This window comes from Lycium barbarum, chromosome 10 (assembly GCF_019175385.1).
Source record: "Lycium barbarum isolate Lr01 chromosome 10, ASM1917538v2, whole genome shotgun sequence".
Classification (NCBI taxonomy): domain Eukaryota; kingdom Viridiplantae; phylum Streptophyta; class Magnoliopsida; order Solanales; family Solanaceae; genus Lycium; species Lycium barbarum.
In genome coordinates, this window is record NC_083346.1 from 91301936 (window position 1) to 91308049 (window position 6114).

Here is a 6114-nt window from a genome sequence, read left to right on the forward strand (position 1 = left end):
GGGCTTAGAGAATTGAAAAATGGAGGGAAGATGAGGAGAGGAGAGAAAAGTCATGCTAGGGCTTAGGGAACTGAAAAATGGAATAAAAATTCGAAAAAATGTGACTTTTAATGAGTCTCGGGTAGGGCTGGGCATATTTCGGTTCAAACCCAAAAAACCGACCGAACCGAACCGAAGTTAATTTCGGTTTCGGTTTTTTGGTTTATTCGGTTCGGTTTAAATTTATAAGATTTCAACAATTTGGTTCGGTTTTCGGTTTAAGCAAAATTTAATTCGGTTAAACCGAAAAACCGAATTTTAACAAGCCACTTTTTCTTGAAATATGTTGGGCTTCTGCCCATAAATAATAAACTAAAGAGGCCCAAATCCCAATCCCAAAATAAAATATCCAACCCAATTAGTAGCCCTTTTAGCTAATTTATATGGTCAGTGTTGTGACTGTGTTATATATATATATATATATATATATATATATATGTATGTATTGTATGTCTCTTTCTGGTCTTTATATGTGACGGCTTTTCTCCTGTTCAGATGTACTAATACTGTTTCCTGTTTCCTGTTTCCTCTGAGCTTAGAAAACATTGCTCTAATTTTAGTTTATGTTTGTTAAAAATTGCTTGAAATTGTCCAAAAGCCTACTTGTGGTTGTGGGAAAGTTTCCATATCTAAACCAAATAAACCGAACCGAAATTGCAAAAATCGAACTGAACCGAAGTTACTTCGGTTCGGTTTCGGTTCCCATTTTTTATAAACCGAAAACTGAAAAACTGAACTGAATTTGTGAAACCGAACCGAACCGACCGAACGCCTAGCCCTAGTCTCGGGAGCGTCTACATTGGAGTTTGCGCTACAGATCGCATTCTGCGGTGCAGATGCTTACTCACATCGAACAGAATGTTGGAAACTTCGAGACAAAAAATTTGGCCCAAATGTGCTGGGAAATGCGTCGCAGAATGCCATCTGCGTCGCATTTCGCATTCTGTGTCACAGATGCATGTCCAGCAGACTGCTCTGCGACCCTTCACTAAAACGGTCATAATTTTTATACAGACGTCTGTTTGACCTCCACCATATATCGATGGAAAGGTATTTCAAAGGACTACAACTGTCACGCTTTTAGTTTTCTCAAATTCCCAACGAAATTTTAATAAATCAGGCTGGAAGACAGACTTATCGAAAACTTAGTCAATTCTATCGAATCTTGTGCACCTCACTATCCGTCTTGATTTCAAAACAACTATTTCCACCCAAACTCATCCCGATGGGACTTCATATGGCAAAAAAATATTACGGCAACACTCATTTAACACAGTCACACCTAATCCAGATTTACAGAGTGTTACAGTATGGAACCTTATTCTAGTCTAATTATAATAGTTTTATTTATGGTGAAATTATAATTATGGTAATGTAGGATCTGTAGTCCTATTCGAATAGGGTTACCTTATTATTAAACTAGAAGAAGGAAGACCTTACTTAGATCGTTATGATGAATACAAAGCAGAAAGAATTTTTTCATTATTCTTGTCTCTCTAAATTCTCATTCCTGTCTCAATTTTAACACTTTAATATCATGATTTCACCTGACATATTTAGTGTGTACATCCTAAAGAAAAATTCGGCTGAAACTAAATTGTTTCACATCTGTTGCCATGTACGACGCAGGATTTGTAGGCAAGTTAAGAGACACTCCTAGAAAGTGAGGAATGGTAAATGTCATTGGTTACAAATATTAGACCGCATCTCGTATTATGATGAGGATTGAAGACCTGTTTAAAACGAGAACCAATTTTTTCTAGTCTGCCAAAGCCCCTCCCTATTTCCTGTTGCGCAAATGTGATAATGACAAGATTGAGTCAACCGATCAGATAAATGTACACTGAAGCTAACCTGACTGGATTGAAATCACTTTATTCTTATTTAACACACCAACCATATATATATACACATTTACCGCTAGCACTTACAGATCGAGTACAAAAAGGTTTTTTAAAAAAAAAGGGACCATTATACGTGGTTTAAAACAAAACCTATTTTACATAAAAAAGCACACACAACGTCGAAAGGATCTTTGGAGCCATATATTCCAAGTTTAGCTATTCACAATCACCCCACCTGCAAATTCATCAATTAGAATTTAGAAAGTTAAAAAGTAAATTCACATTAGCAATTGGAATAATTAAGGTTTATCAAAGTTGAGGCTATGTAGTACCATTGGGATGGAGTACTTGGCCAGTGATATAAGATGATTCGGGTGTAGAAGCCAGAAAAACATAGGAGGGAGCCACCTCTATAGGTTGAGCAGCCCTTTGCATTGGCACATCTTTTCCGAAATTCGCGCTCTCGTCTTCACTAAAGGAAGCTGGAATCAATGCTGCCCAGACTGGGCCCGGAGCTACAGCGTTAACGCGTATACCTTTCTCAACAAGTTGAAGTGCAAGTCCTCTTGTAAATGCCACAATTGCACCCTTTGTAGCTGTGTAATCAAGCAACTTTGGATTCCCTTTATATGCAACCACTGATGTTGAGTTGATTATGCCGCTCCCTTCCTTCATATGCTTCAGAGCATGCTTGCATGCATTAATTCAACATTAGTGGTGATTTATTAAAAGTCAAGTCACTCCCACTATATATTATACTCTTCAATGTTGAAATAGTGTCACACCTCATTTTTTCCACTATATAAAATAGTGGTTTAAATTTATTTAAAAAGGAATTTTTCCAATTGGAGTGACATTTTGAAAAGGGATTATTTTATCATTCAAAGTCACCATATCACTATTAGGGGATCTAGGTGCAATGTTTTCAATGTGGGAAAGTCCATAGTATCTGTGTGCAACTATTTAGTAACATTGAGTCTAGAACTATCATTTTAGCACCTATAAATATCCCTTTTGTGACCTTGTAACATAAAGAGTGTATTTTTTCTTATGATGTGAAGTGAGCTTAACGATTATTTTTCTCTTCCATCCTCTTTGTGCCCTAAAATATTAGCAAGGGCCCGTCTCATATTTCCAAGATTCAAAACAAAGACCAACCTGGTGAGGAAAAAGTAGGAAAAGATGTTAGTTCTAAAGACTCTTAAGCCTTTCTTCAACAATCTCCTCAACAGAGATAGTCTTGTGCTGCTCCGCTGCATTGTTGACAAGAATATCAATCCGTCCATACAAATTCAAAACATCATCGACTACCTTCTTGCAATTATCATCGAATCCTAAGTCGGTGGCAACAGCCATAGGCTCCATAGCATCAGATGCTTTGGCTTTCCTTAGAATTTCAAGGGTGTCTTGTGCATCTTTTTCTTCTTGAGACTTCACATAAGTGAAGGCCACTGTTGCACCCTCCAAGGCAAAACAATGGCACACTGCTCGTCCAAAGCCAGAATCACCTCCTGTCACCAGTGCTATCTTACCCTGCACACATGGTCATACAAAAGAATGCAAGAATGAAAGAAAATAATTTTAAAATTTATTGGCGTAAAATAAGTTACAGATATTTGTGTGGCGGTAAATCACAAGCGCAAAATGAAAAGCTTAAAATCAAATTATTACTGAATAAAAAAAAGTGTCATACTTTAGGTACTGACTGAAATGGAAATAGTATCACATGAATTAGGATGAAGGAAGTATTTTTCTCGTAATAGGAAAGAAAGAATAAAGTTATGGATGAAACAACGTCTTGGAAACCTGAAGCAGTTGATTGAGTGCGAAATTTTGAAAATTATGAAATTTGAATGGTATCAAACATTGGTATGTTCCAAAAGAGATGTTATGTCGTATAAAATTGATCCGGTAGAGTACTCTGTTATATTTTTAAAAATTAAAATAACAATAAGTTTGAAGGGTTATGTTACATATCATGATGTCATGATTGTAACCGTATATATTGTATCATATGGTATCGCTTTGATTAATTCAATGGTTGATAGATAATATCGTCTTCTATTTTCATAATATAAATCTATCAACCATCTGAAAAATAAACTTATCATTATCACAAAGAAAAAGTAGTGTATGGGGTAATATTATTTTTAAAAAGAATAAAATGATGGGAAAGGGCAATATAAGGAGGGAAAAAAAAGATTTAAAGGAATCAAATGATTTGTTACATAAGATTACAATTCTGTTTGTACAGAAAAACGGATTTGAAAATACAATACAATACAAATTAAATAACAATAAAAAAAATTATACTTAAAAGTAACAATAGGATAGAATACAATCATAACTTAAAATAACAATATTTAATGTAACAATAATAAAGAATACAATTCTACATTAGGAACAAGTAACAACCATCCAAACAAGCTCTAAATAGAGGAAACGACTAACTACAGTTGATGTGCAAGAAAACAAAAAGTAATATTTAGGGAACCGACCAAAAAAAGGACTTTCTCTGTTCAAAAAAAATTGTATTAATTATTATTTGAACAGTCAAAAAAATATTGTGACTTAGCATGTTTTTATGTAATTTTTATATATGTAATATTTATTTTTAAAAAATTAAAGATTTTATGTTTGAATTCGCACCGAACATCAGTTAGTTTGAACCTCGTAATCCATCAGAATCAAGACAATATTTTTGGGATGGGGAGCAATAACTATAATGCTCAGACAAAAAACAAATGTCAGATATATGCCATTTGTATTGAATATTATGCTTATCGTAGCATGCAAAATTCAAGAGAGTTCTACTTATTATGGTCCGTTCTCAAACTATAAAAGCTTGTAAGGGAAATATAGGGAACAAATTAAAGAGAGGAGTAAATTAAGATGGATATAAATAGTACTTGAAGCTTGTTGGCAGGCTTATACTCCATGCTAGAATGCTGAGGATTAGGATCCATCACATGTTCTTTTCCAGGTTGAGTTTTCTGTTTCTGTGGTGGGAATCCGCTAGCCATTCTTATTCTTATTCTTTTTCTTATGAGAAATATACAGATCTTTTCTTTGTGGAGACAAAGTTGAATTGAAATTTGAAAGAAAAGGAAAGTGGTATATTAAGGTCTTTGCTGGATAAGGATTATAAATACGTGAGAGCAAGCATTGAGGTCATGGGACTTTAATCTATTTGGATAAACTTCTAAAAATAAATTATTTTGAAAGAAAAAAAAAATCCGAGAAGCAATTTATATTCGGCTAATCAATTTGAAAAGCACTTTTGAGTAGCAAATGAATGTTGTCAAATTTTAAAAAAATATTTCTAAGTTTATTTTCGTAAAAGTGCTTGTTAAAAAAGCACTTTGGGACAAACTACTTCTTTTAGCTACTCTCCAAAATACTTATTTTCTCTTAAAAATTTGATTATATACCTCATTTTTGAAAAATAAATTCTTTTAGTATACCAAAAACTTGATCAAACATACTAAAATGGACTGCTTATATGAAGGTTGACGTGGCTGAAAGGAGGATCATACGTGTCTTCTTAAGGTCTTTGCTGGATAAGGAATGTAAATACGGGGGAGCAAGCATAGAGGTTGTGGGACTTAAATCTATTTAAGCTAAGCGTCCAAAATTAATTTATTTTAAAAAGTACTTTTAACTTACAGTAAGAAATAGTTTGTGTTAAATTAATCAATTTAAAAAATATTATTAAACAATAATTTTTGTTTGGTCAAATTCTTAAAAAGTATTTTTTAGTATATTTTCTTAAAAGTGTTTTTTTTTTAAAATCATTTTAGTGAAAAAATATTTTCTTTAGCTTCTGAAAATTCTACTACTTCCCAAAAACACTTATTTTCTCCGAGAGCTTATATGGAGGTTGACGTGGCTGAAACGTGGAGCATACGTGTCTTCTTAGGCCCCATGCAGCCAGACACGTCTGTAAAATCGAAGTGATTGTATTTTGGAATTCTTCTATTCATTCATCTCCATCGTCTTGTCCTAGTTAGTCATGCTCTTATCTGTAACACATTCTTTTTTTTTTATCACTTCAGTCGTTGTGCTCTAATACTAAATTGTTTGTTATTGTTGTTTCTAATTTATTTATTTTTAAGTCTATCTTAAAAGTAATATAATTTGTTGTATTCAGTAGCTATTTGATTTTAATTTTTCATAAGACATGTTGAAAAATATAAGATTTAAAGTTTTTTAGTACAATACACTTATCATA

The 6114-nt window shown here is 33.4% G+C and overlaps 1 pseudogene; it reads right to left on the minus strand.

Annotated features, from left to right (window-relative positions):
- Positions 1–1898: 1898 nt before the first annotated feature.
- LOC132615443 (glucose and ribitol dehydrogenase-like) lies at positions 1899–5011 on the minus strand (annotated as a pseudogene).
- Positions 5012–6114: the final 1103 nt, after the last annotated feature.